General features: G+C 36.2%; 1 protein-coding gene across 6 annotated transcripts in view; it reads right to left on the bottom strand.

The window, feature by feature from the left end:
• AGMO (alkylglycerol monooxygenase) overlaps positions 1-13,474 on the bottom strand; it is a 386,647-nt gene that overhangs the window by 369,834 nt on the left and 3,339 nt on the right. Inside the window, exon 2 of one of the 6 annotated variants that reach the window (XM_023250414.2) lies at positions 3,684-3,766. The exons of the other annotated variants lie outside the window; for them this stretch is intronic. The gene's annotated coding sequence lies outside the window, so the exon portion shown is untranslated. The remainder of the gene's footprint in view (positions 1-3,683; positions 3,767-13,474) is intronic. 6 annotated transcript variants of the gene reach the window in all.

The raw sequence follows: 13,474 nt of genomic DNA on the forward strand, positions 1-13,474 counted from the left end.
ATGTAGAGAAATCAGAATCCTCATGTATTGCTGTAAGGATGTAAAATTGTTAAGCTACTGTAAAAAACACCTTGATAATTCTTCAAAAAGTTAAACATAGAATTATCACGTGACCCAGCAATTCCACTTCTATGTATATACCCCAAAGAACTGAAAACAGGTACTTAACAAATACTTGGACATGCATGTTCAAAGCAACACTATTTGCAATAACCAAAAGGTCAAAACAGCCCAAATGTCTATCAATAGATGACTAGATCAACAAAATGGATCTATACATACAATGGAATAGTATCCAGCCAAAAAAATGAAGTATGAATACATACTACAACATAAATGACTCTTGGAAACATATTAAGTGAAAGAAGCCAGACCAAAAGGTTGCATATTATACGATTCCATTCATATGAAATATCCAGAATAGGTAAATTGATAGAGACAGAAAAGTGATGGTTTTCAGGAGCTGGAGGGTGAGAGCAGTAATGGAAAGTAATTGCTTTATGGTTATAGGATTTTCTGTGGGGATTATAAAATATGTGGGAACAAGGTAGAAGGAGTAGCTGCACAATTTTATGAATGTACTAAATGACCCTGTATTGTTCACTTTAAAAAGGGTAAATTCTATGTTATGTGCACTTACATTAAAATTTTTCTTTTAAGTTTGAAGACATTAGAGAGTGAGAAAGGTAGGACTTGATCAGCCTCAGTCCTTAGGAGGAGGAAAGTGAACACGAATAATTCCGGTATTTACTGGTTCTTCAATATTAAACCATTTGCTGAGTCTAAGCATTAGCTCAAAGGCTAGATGAGCTGAATGAGTAACTGACAGGATCAGAAGCTCAGCAAACTCTCTATAAACTGAAGAGGCTAAAAGTAGGTGTGGAATATGGGGGAAGAAATCAGAGTTCTGTTTCCAATAATGAAGAGAGGCTCAGAGATTCACACCCTGCAATAGGGATGAATTAGAAATAGATCAGCCTCAAATGGATAAACTCAGCTACAAATATCTCATTCCTAACTGGATTAAGGTTATGTGCTCCTACCCTAAAAGAAGGCCAGAAACAAACTTGAATTCTTTCTGGAGAAAGCAAAAATCACCCAGATGTCTAACAATAATGAACGTCTCTGTGAAGGTAATAAGAAGAAAGATAGGGTAGCAGAAGTGGAATGGCAGAGCAAAGATTACAGTGGGGTTAACCGAATCATCTACCAACAATCTGAGTGTGAAGGTAGGGAAGGATTCAGAAGGAAGAGGTAATTTTGACTAAGAATTATAACATGCAGTGGTATAATTTGAGGAGGACATAACACAGGAGAAGTAAGTCTAGGAAATGAAAGAGCTAATAAGTTTGGATGGGATTTATTACACTTTGAAGTATGTGTGGATTTGTTCCAGGTGGAGATGTGTCCTATTACAGGAAAAGTGTCTAGGAAAACAATATTTTTTATATGTCTGGACCTGACTCTTTGCATTTGCCATCACTGGGAAGCCTGAATATGCATGATGTGAATGCCACCTGTTAAAGTTCATCTGAAACAGCTATCCCATGAAAGTCTAAAATGCACAAATAGTCAGTTTGGTAATGAATTCTTCTAAGTACTTAAAGGAAAAACAAATTTTTAAGAGTGAAATGGAAGCATAACTTTACACATTTGAAGTAGTATTAATAAAACTCACAGTCAATTCTTTTTTAAAATTTCTATCTCACTTACACAAAGTTTTAACAATATTTGAAAACTGAATATAACCCAAAATTTATATTTTCAATTGTTTGCATGATTTTATCTAATTTATATTTATCTGAACACACTAAGTTCTGTTATTTTCTCTTTTTTCTGTCTCAGCATATTTACATAAAAATCCCTTTCCAAGTACTTTTAGCTCTTTCCACTGAGAAAAACTGGTTTATGAATCAGTCCTGAACCATATAAGGAAGCAAACAATTGGCTAAAATAATTAATTCGCTTAGAAACAGATTATCTAAAGTAAAACATTCATTTTTCACATCCAATACATATACCTTATAAATATATTATTTCATTCAATGCAATAAACAAAGTATGGCAAAGATCTAAAAATAGTGTTTATGTTGAATACACTGAAGAATGAATAAGAACAGCGTTTATAAGGCATTTCATAAGGGGAAAAGTTTACACTTTGGTTTTGGTAGAAAAGCCAATTTTTTTTTCTAATTGAAATATATCCATTTTCAGAAAAGTGGTGAAAAGAGTAGAAGTCAAGCAAAAACAACTGTTCCCGAATCTCAGCCTACCTACTTAGATTTTAGCCCATACACATGGCCTCCTTTCAGAAAGCTAGCTCCTTAATGAGGAGCAAAACCGGTGAAGATCACCAGACCCTGAGTGAGAATCGCAACCAAGACCAGATGTAGTCTAGCAAAACACTGACAGGAAAGGGAGGTCAAGCAAAAGAAGGAATGAATTCTGCCAGGAAGGTGTTCCTGAAAGGTACAAAAACAAACAAACAAACCCCACTGTGATATAGGAGTAAAATGTTAGCAAGGGAGCAAAAGCATAACCCAAGGTTTAAAGATATGGATGTACCACACGGAAAAAGTAGAGCATGCTCCAATGTCTGGTGCCGCTGCAGAAAAGCCACCCTGATACGTTAATATCTTATATATGGCAATTTAATTAGAAAGAAGAGGAAATCATTTTCCTACAAAAAATCATTGAGACATTTAAGACGGGTAGCATAAACAACCATGCTGATGTATCCTAGATTGGTAAAATTAATCTTTTAAGTGTCTTATATAAAACCAATTAATGGGAAATGTACATTGGATTGTATTTTGAATTACATAAAAGAATCATAATATAGGGCCAGCATAATTATATATGACTACGTTGTGAAATGTCACTTTGTGAAAAAGATACAATTTTAGTTGGCAATTTCTGCACGAGTATTTTCCGGATAAGACTAAAAATACTTAACATCATACACAATTTTCAGGAACTGGATTTATAGACATTTAAGAAAAAGAGCTACTACCAACAACAAAAGGCAACCCATTGATAGTAAGGTAGTAGCAACTGACATATAAACACCAGATAGAAGGAGAAATGGAAAGCAAATACTTCCCCAGGAAAAGGAAACCTAGTATTAAAGGCAGAGTAAGGCATATTATGAATTTTTAGTGGAAAGCCACTATTGAAAAAAAAGAAATTATGCTAACTAAACTAAAAATATGTCAGGTGGAATTATGTGTTTATAAAACACTTTTTTTGGTCTTATTCAGCCACTAAGGCAAAATTACAAGGTATATCTTAATAATTTTCATCATCGGACTTTATTCTAATCCTCTCCCTCTCTTGCCATGTTTCCCATACATATGAAAAAAAATTGTATTTCCATCTCTTATTTCCTGCTTCAGGAAGAAAAAATTTGAGTGATATATAATATGGTAATATCCTAGAAAAAAAGGTGCTCCCAAAGGTTAGAACTCAAAGTGATAGTTTTGAAACAGAGCAATTTAAATACTTAGGAAGATAAGTAAACAGGGCCCATCTCCCTGTTTCCCTCCAATTTCATTCAATGCTCCAACATCAAGGATTTGTTAACAACTGTCTTATGATTTTCAGCAGATTCTGGTTCCTTCAGTCTCACCAGACTCTCTGGGTCAGAGAATATATACACCAATATTGACATTTGGAAAACATACCTCACACCTTTTCATCCATCTAGATTTCACAAGGATGAGGCAGAGTGAAGTTTAGATGCAGTCACAACATCAAGTTCAGGGAACTGTTTCAGAATAGAATACCAGGATGAAAGTGTATAAAATGTCATAATTTACTATTGAGCCTGAAAATGAGAAAATGCTACTCAATTGGCATATTTGTATTTAGATTTTTATACACTGCCTTGCTGCAGAAAGATTTTTAGCCAAAATGAATTCTGAATGGAAGAGTCACCAAAATGAAAAATAAAATCGAATAATAATGTAGGTCCTTTATTCCTAAGGGTCTTTAGGAGAATTCAAAACACAAAGATTAAAAAAAAAGTCTAATAAAAGGCAAAGGAAGAAATAACATTTTTTGCTATTGACAGCAAATGAGTCCATGATTATATTCCTTATATTCTATATATTCATAAGGTTTGCTACATTCTACATTGTAGGCCTCCCGGAGTCCCTCATTACCATGGGGAATCTGTAATACTAACTGTGCTGGGATTAGCCAATACTTTAGCATCTGCCATTCTGCACTTACAATACTACAATGCTCCGTTTCCTTCTTTCAGATTTGGTCTTATTTTCTTAGATTTTTTTTTTTCTTTTCCTCTAGTGGATACATAAGGATAGAGATTATATATGGTGTTGAAATTTACTGGGACATGAAATCTTCTCTTCATATATGTAAAATGTCACAAATTGCCAAATGTTTATAAGGAGATTGGGCAGGGTTCCCAGACAAAGGGTGAGGATTTCAGTAGAGACTGATTGAATCTGTCTCTCTTGAAAATTTTCTTTCCAGTCTCCTGTCATGTGATGTGGATGATAAAAATGTGGGGAGGAGGAGGGCATCTAAAAATGTGGAAAATAACTATTAACACTCTCCTAGGGGAAACTGTTTTATAACTACGTAGGTCTAGACAAAAGCTTAGAACTTTGACACAGGTTTCAGGCACTGTATTACCTCCTTGGATACAGAAGAATGATAAATTAAATTATAAATCCAATTAGCCTTTTTAAAGGCTTATCCAAAGCATTAAAAGTCCTGGATAACTGTAAGTAGTCCCTGCAACAACTTGCTCTAATGCCACAAGCAGCAATGCTCCTAAATCATACACTCAGATAGAAGCCTTGGTAAATCTATTGGCAATCGGAATCAATTAAACCTATAAAAGCAGGAACCTGGGGTACTGTATTTGACCCAAACTTCTAGAAGAAACTAAAAAAATTTTAAAAACCTATTATTTATCAGTGAGCAAAAGTAGATAATAAAATAAATTGATTTAAATATTCAGTTATAAGGCAAGGAACACACAAAATAAGTCATTGAACTAGAGTCTCTAGACAATCATATGACAGAGTCTAGACAAGAAAATAGCTCTGTGCTATCATAAAAGAAATCATTCATGAATGGATGTTGGTAAAATCCAATGTTTTTTATCCTACATACATTTGTTGAGTTACATATTTTAATGGTGATGTTAGTTAAAATGTATTATGGTTTGTTTGCTACTGAATCACTCACTATAAATATACATCTATACAACAGTTTCATTTTGCTATTAAATTTTTATTTATTTTTTTAAAATTTTTTTTTCAACGTTTATTTTTGGGACAGAGAGAGACAGAGCATGAACGGGGGAGGGGCAGAGAGAGAGGGAGACACAGAATCAGAAACAGGCTCCAGGCTCCGAGCCATCAGCCCAGAGCCTGACGCGGGGCTCGAACTCACGGACCGCAAGATCGTGACCTGGCTGAAGTCGGACGCTTAACCGACTGCGCCACCCAGGCGCCCCTGCTATTAAATTTTTAAATTACATATAAAGGTATTTGAAAACATTATGAAATAATACTTAACTTTCTATTTAACCAAAATGACAATAGGAGATGTGAAAGACAAATACAGAAAATTACATGGTTGTGAATGAAACTTAGCTCTTTAAATATGGAAAAGACTGGGCTTTTTTTCTTTTTTTTAAGTAATTGAAAGCATGATAAAAAACAATGGGAAACATAGTAAATTGTTTTGATAAAACACAAAACCTTTACTGCCCAGACAGATTATTTAAAAAATAAAGAAAAATCTTTGTTTACAATTTCTTATCAAGGGCCAGCCAATAATCTAAGAAAATGTTGTTCTTTTAACTGAGAGAAAACCAAATTCTAGTATTACACTGGCATACTTTTGATATTAAAACTCATTTTTTAAAAACTTAAATAAGTCCATTCCAATATTAGCCAGCTTGACCAAACATAAATTTTCTTTCCTAAGATTCCTTTTCCACAAGCCTTCTATAACTTTTTATATATCCATTCAGTTTTTGTCCTAATTTTTTTTTCCTTTTTCTCTTTCTGGAAGAACCAGTCATTTTATTCTCCTTATCTACTTTTCTTTTTATTTTTTTTTTTAACATTTATTTATTTTTGAGACAGAGAGAGACAGAGCATGAACGGGGGAGGGTCAGAGAGAGGGAGACACAGAATCTGAAACAGGTTCCAGGCTCTGAGCTGTCAGCACAGAGCCCGACGCGGGGCTCGAACTCACCGACCGCGAGATCATGACCTGAGCCGAAATCGGCCGCTTAACCGACTGAGCCACCCAGGTGCCCCTCTCCTTATCTACTTTTTATTCACAGTCGTTTCCTTTCACACTTATTATTTCTAAATAGCTTTACTTATATATACTGATTAGAATTTTAACCCTTAGAAACATAATTCCTAATGAAAACTAAGAAGTAAGCAACTGTGGATTGTCTGGTATGCTAACATTCTGGGGATTTTATAAATACATTTCATAATTTCTAGAAGTATATGCTTCTTCATAGTAAATTTTCCAATGTGGCACAAAACATGGGTTTATTAGGAGACCCATGAGTCTTTAGTTCCTTAGTAAAAGCAAGTCCAAAGTGTATAAACCTGCATTCAGTAATTAATGTTTCAACATTTTATCTTTTTTGGAAATGATCTAGATATTCAATGAATATTCATCATTTAACTTATCTCAGTATAACTGCAATGTTTCAAGTTAGCAAGAAGGTTCTGGAAACTATTTTTAAGTATACATACCATAAAACATAATTATCAAAAGGCTCATTAATAAACTTTTATCTTAATTATATCCACTTAACTTACTTGTTCTTAGCACTATGTTTAGATTACACATGAAAATTTTATGAAGATATTAAATACTAACCATTATCTTAAGTTCTCCTTCTTGCTGTGAAATTCTGCAAGGGAGATAAGGTGAGCATACTTGACTTGCAATAAACTTGAAGAAAATTGGGGCGCCTGGGTGGCTCAGTCGGTTAAGCGTCCGACTTCAGCCCGGGTCACGATCTCGCGGTCCGTGAGTTCGAGCCCTGCGTCGGGCTCTGGGCTGATGGCTCAGAGCCTGGAGCCTGCTTCCGATTCTGTGTCTCCCTCTCTCTCTGCCCCTCTCCCGTTCATGCTCTGTCTCTGTCTCAAAAATAAATAAACGTAAAAAAAAAAAAACTCAAAGAGAATAAATGTTGTATGCCTGCATTACGTTTAATATTGATAGTTCTTTTTTTTGAGAGAGACAGACAGAGAGAGAGACCAGCAGAGTAGGGACAGAGAGAGAGAGAGAGAGAGAGAATCTTAGGCAGACTCCATGCCCAATATAGAGCCTGACTAAGGGCTCAATCTCACAACTGTGAGACCATGACCTGAGCCAAAATCAAGAGTGAGACACTCAACTGACTGAGCCATCCAAGTGTCCCTTAATAATGATGGTTCTAAAAATATGCTTGTTTTAATTAAAATAACAAACTTAAAGTAGTATTTGTTTACTGAAGATAATCCTGGATCATGTGAACTTGAAAACTCTTTGGCTTAGTGTTTCTACATTTCTGAGAGTATTTTTTTTTAATTTTTTAATGTTTATTTTTTGAGAAAGAGGGAGAGGGAGAGGGAGAGGGAGAGGGAGAGGGAGAGGGAGAGGGAGAGGGAGAGAGAGAGATGAGTGAGGGAAGAACAGAGAGAGGGAGACACAGAATCTGAAGCAGGCTTCAGGTTCTGAGCTATCAGCACAGAGCCCAATGCAGACTCGAACTCACAAACTGCAAGATCATGGATTACAAACCTGAGCTGAAGTTGGATGCTTAACCAACTGAGCCACCCAAGGCGCCCCAAGAGTATTCTCAATTACTTTCTTTATTCCAATGAAATAAAGATTTTTACAAATTACTTTTGGCAATACCATCCGGAGGTAGGAAAAAAACACATGTTTATTACATACATACATAGACATATGCACATAAACACACAGATGGACACAAAGAGAGATCTTCTGGTTCTGGCTTCCTAGAGGAGACGGCACCTCAAAGGCATAGAGAAAGGATGCAGGTTTCTCCAAGAAGGGCTTTTGTTATCATCTAAAATCAGATCTTTCATAATACCTGCAAGCTTTTATCTCAGGGAAAAGACCTTCAACTAAGATGGATATTAAAAGACTCCTATATTCTGGATTTAGAACTCTGTGTCTTTGTTTTAGTAAATCCTACCACAAAGGTTTCAAAATATTTTGTGTTTTTCACTGTGTGCATAGTTTCATTGATGTTTAGGGGAGAACTGAAAAAAAAAAAGTTTCTCTCATTTTCTGAATATCAGCTCCAATTTGGCCAACTTCAGACCATAGAGCCACATTAAAAAATTCTTCCAAATATTTTGTCAGGTTTCGGCTGAGACAAACACTAATATTCCTATCAGTATTGAAAAATTTGACAGACACAAGAGGCATCCCCAAAGAGGTGCAAATGATGCTTGCAATATCCAGAGCCATTCCCAAAGATAACCACAAAAAAAAGAAAGAAAGAAAGAAAGAAAGAAAGAAAGAAAGAAAGAAAGAAAGAAAGAAAGAAAGAAAGAAAGACTTAGACAATTGCTCCCCAGGTGGCAGCAGCTAGTAGGACCCTAGCCACAAATGGAGTACAACCCAAAATCCTCTCTGGCTATATTTTGAGTGCCACTACCCTGTTGGGTGATCTGCCTACACACACACAAGTCCACATGTGCTAATCAGGCAGCAAGGTAAGTCAAGTTCTTAGGACACCAAATGAGACAAACAAGAAGGCAGAGAAAGGATTGACAACCAAGGGTTTCCCGAAAGCAAAATGCACAAGCCACAATTCAAAGATCTAATTCTTACCAATGGTTTTTTTAGCTGCCAGTCTGAAAGGAGCAATGTAAAATTTTCTTTCTCTCTTGACCTGGCACCACAGACAGAGATTTGGGAGAAGTGACTTTGACAAGAATTCTTATCCTTTGCTGACTTCTACAGTTTTCCCAGGATGCCCTCTGCAGGCTCTGGAGCAAGTTGGGTGTCTCAGTGGATCTCATCCTGGTCACTAAAAACTGTAGAGAAGGAAAAGCAATTTCCCTTCTACTCTATATACTGGGTGCTTGGCTAAGACCCCTTTTTCTCTAAGGGTACCTTATAAATGGATAAGTATATCTAGGTGAAAAGTTCTCTGCTGTGGACACCTTAATTCAAGATTACCTTTGTTAAAACAAAAATTTAAAACAAAATTTTACTTACCTAAGGCTCCAATTCCAGCTTAAGTTGGACTTAGTTTGACACTACACCTGGGGCAGTTTCTAAGTGGAACGCAGATTGACTATGGCCAGTTTCTGGACCCAGTCCAGAAAGAAGAAATACTTGAAGTCTGAAAGCACATAATGCAAAATGTGGAGAGGCAGGATCTGAGAGAGACCTACCCACAACCTTGAGGCTGAGAGAAAAGCATCAAGCTCAAGGGGCCCAACAGCTACCTGTGTCTAGCTGCTCACCGTTCCTAGAAGCCCAAGGGGATCTCCTTAGGTTCCCTCCTCTGACTGTGGAGCTATTAAAAAATAAGCTGAGCACATTAAAAAACTTAAGAGTTTACTTGATCAAAATTCAACTCAAATTTGGCAACATTCAATGAAGCAGATAGGAAAGAACTCTGAGGAGCCATATAAAAAGAAAGACTTTTATAGACAGAAGGGAGCCGGAACAAGAAAGTGATAGGGGGACAAAAAGTAGGTTGGTTATTGCAACATTACTTTCCTTCAGGGGATGGCAGGGTTCTATCAGGCAGATGACCTAACTTGGGCCCATCTGGCGATTCCTTCTTGACTGGTTTTAAATTTCATTTCTGACAGAACTGAAACTGTAATTAAGTCTCAGTTTGGTGACAGAGGGCTTAGCATAAGTGACTTCATTTGGGGCCTAAGTCTTGTTTTTAACACTTCTTAACCAAATCATACTATAATACAGATTTTTTTAATGCAAAGGCAATTAGCTATGTTAAATTAATTAAACATCTAGAGGCCATTAGACTGATGGGGCTCTAATGCTATGGTGGCCTGCATAAGTAAGCACACAAAAACCTAGGCCTATAAATGCCTCCGGGTTTGCAAAATCAAAATGCTAAATCCATCCATTCACAAAGAGCCAACTAGACTTTAATCTGTAACTACTCAATAATTTCCTTCCTTTGTTTCTTTCTTTTCTCTATAAAAATGTCTCCCCCTAGCTCCTGTAAGTGGAGTGCTCCTAACTACTTCCAGTTGGGCAATGCCCCATTTGAATCACTTCTTGCTCAAACAAATCCCTATGATTCTTAATATGCCTCAGTGTATCTTTTAACAGCTCCAAATTACTTTTTATTATTTTTTCATATTGTCCTTTGATATTTAAGCTTCCAGTTCTGTGCATAGCCCTGTGCTTGGCACGTCTGATTTGATAATTCTAATCCACTGTGGGATGAGAAACAAGTTAACTGAGCAACTGAATAATGTATAAGAATAAGCTTCTTGCATTTAGTTCCTTGGCTTTAACAGATCCATGAAATTCATGATGAAGAAGAAGGTTTTAAACTTCCTGTTTGTGGCTCCGTTTGCCTTGACTATTGTGGCTGAAGTACTGAGACCAAGCAGTATGTAAATTATGATATTATACTATGCTAATTGCATTTCTTTTGAGATTAGATGTGCTAATAAAGGAAATCCTTCTACCTAATATACTTGTTTTGGGAAGAGGCTGTTTTTGAAATAGTTAAAACACAGGCTTTAGGGTGCAAAAGACTTGCTTACGAGCCCCGGTTCTGTCAGTTAGTGGCATGTGAGTTTAGACAAGACACTTACATTTACTGAACACAATTATCTCACCTGTAGCCTAGGGCAATACTGGACTCTAAAAGAGCTGCTGTAAGGCTTAAACAATATAATGTATTAATTATATTGCAAATAGCAGTAGGTCACACACAATAAGCAACAACAAATCTAGATTCTTATAATGATAATGAAGACTTTTTATTGTAGTAGACATGTCTATACTCTTTAAAAATTGAGAAGTTTTTCTATCTTGCTTTATATGAGTTAGCACCATATCAAATGAGTGTTATCAAAAATCAGTGGTAAAACTATGAGTGCCTGCAATACTTCCTTTGAATTGATATATATATATGTAAAGATATAAAGGAAATAAATTGGTCGTTTGACTCTGGAGGGAGCTAAACAACTCCAATGAGGTCTACTTACTCTGATAATAGAATGGGTTCCATTTAGTAGTAGTTAAACCTAATTTTGCAAAAATTAATTTATGTACTTTGGAATTGGTGGTTACATTTTTCATCTCACTGTTCTTCCTTCAGGGACGTTTCAGAAAAGAAAATACAATTGGGAAGACATTTTAGTAGGAAATATAGAACTTTGATGTAGCCTATGTCCCTGACTTAAGGTAAAGCTTTATTCCATTGTTGATAGAAGTAGTTTGAAAATCTTAAAGTTTGCAGTGCAATCTGAACTTTGCAACACCCCAAAAATGGAACGCTTACCTGCCATGCTTAAATTCCATTTTACATAATTATGCCTTTTTTTTTTCAACAAAATGTAGTCATTTTAGACCATGGTAAGCTTGACACCTGATTTTACTTTAACAGCACCTGCCCAGAGCATAATTAGCAATCCACTCTTGAAAAAGGACTTCCATACTGCACAGATGGCATTCCTCATACCAGACAAGCAACGATGAATGTTTGGAAACCAGCCAAACTGTCTGCAAAAATTGTGAGAATTTCAAGACTGACATCTGAGCAAAAGGAAAATTTCCCTTTTCTCTCAAACCATAAGTGAACATCTGTTAAAGCCTATTCTCCTTAACTTTTCTATTTAGTCTCATCCGACTTGATATATTTTTAGTGCAATTTCAAAGGCTGTAACCAAATTTTTTTTATCTTGTGACACCCATATAATGGCCATTAAAAAAATGTTCCAGAGATACATTTTACAACTAATTTAGATTTACAGGTATTTCTTTGAGAAGATCATGTCATTTCATTCATGCATTAATTCAACAAATATTTATTGATTACAACAACATGTCAAGAGCAGAATCGGTGTTTATAATTGTGCAAATCATGCATTGCACAACTCCAGGGGATGACATTCACATCATAATTACTATGTTGTTTTACAATGATCATTATCATCACCAGGTGTTGGCATTCTAATAATTGGAGGCAGAAGTGACGTTTTCTAATTCATAAAAATCCAAAATATAGGCTGGTGGTAGAGCTTCTAGGGACTGTTTAAGATGCTAGAGACATGGCAATGAACACAGCGAAGTTCTTGCTCTCATGAAGGCTGAAATCAATAATGGGAGGAACTAAACAGATATTTACCTAAAACTAACAGGAAAAACAATATGACTTAAAGGGGTAGAATGTGACAAGTGCTGCCATTTTATTTAAGAAGATCAAGGATTGTCTAGGAGGAAGTAGAGACCTAAAAGGGATGAGGGAATAAGTTCAAGATATATGTGATGGAAAAGTATTTCAGGCAAGGAACTAGGGAATGCAAGACTGAAATGAAAGAGTACTCAGGGTAGACAAGGGTAGGCAGGAAGTAAGACTGATTGGAGCTGAGGCCATGCAGAGGAAGTGCTGGCAGACAAGTGAGTCACCAATTTGTGGACAGATCTGACTACCTCGAGGCCAGGTAAAGGTTTTAGTGTTTATTCTCAGCCCCTGGAGTGTTTTGTGTAAAGGAGGGACATGATCTGATTTGCTTTTTTAAAATGTCTACAAGTGTTTCATTATGGACTACAGCTTTCAGTTGAAATTTTACATTTGCAAAGTCACCATGAACCACTTATTAATCTTATTTGCATTTTAAAGGAATGACTTTGGCTGCAGTGTGGAGAATTAATCAATTAATTAATGAATTACAGCAGAAGAATGGAAACAAGGACAGCTGTTTTCATGAGTCAGGTTTCCCTACATGGTTTAAGTAGCTTCAATACAAGACCAATTCTTCTGTGCCCCTGCCTAGGGAACCACCTAGAATGTCAAATGCTGTTTGACAAAGAGTCACTGTTTCATATGGCTTTGTTCATGAAATTATTATTTTTTTAATTGCAGATGAGCTTTCTTTAACTTTGAACATGCTAATCAAAATTATTTGAACTTCTTTAAGTCACTTTAAAAATATATATTTTTTTAATTTTTTTTTAACGTTTATTTATTTTTTGGGACAGAGAGACACAGAGCATGAACGGGGGAGGGGCAGAGAGAGAGGGAGACACAGAATCGGAAACAGGGTCCAGGCTCTGAGCCATCAGCCCAGAGCCTGACGCGGGGCTCGAACCCACGGACCGCGAGATCATGACCTGGCTGAAGTCGGACGCTTAACCGACTGCGCCACCCAGGCGCCCCAAAAATATATTTTATAATTGTATTATTGATTAGCAAGAATGACAGAGAAAATGATAGGTGTAC

Source organism: Felis catus, chromosome A2 (genome assembly GCF_018350175.1).
Source record: "Felis catus isolate Fca126 chromosome A2, F.catus_Fca126_mat1.0, whole genome shotgun sequence".
Classification (NCBI taxonomy): domain Eukaryota; kingdom Metazoa; phylum Chordata; class Mammalia; order Carnivora; family Felidae; genus Felis; species Felis catus.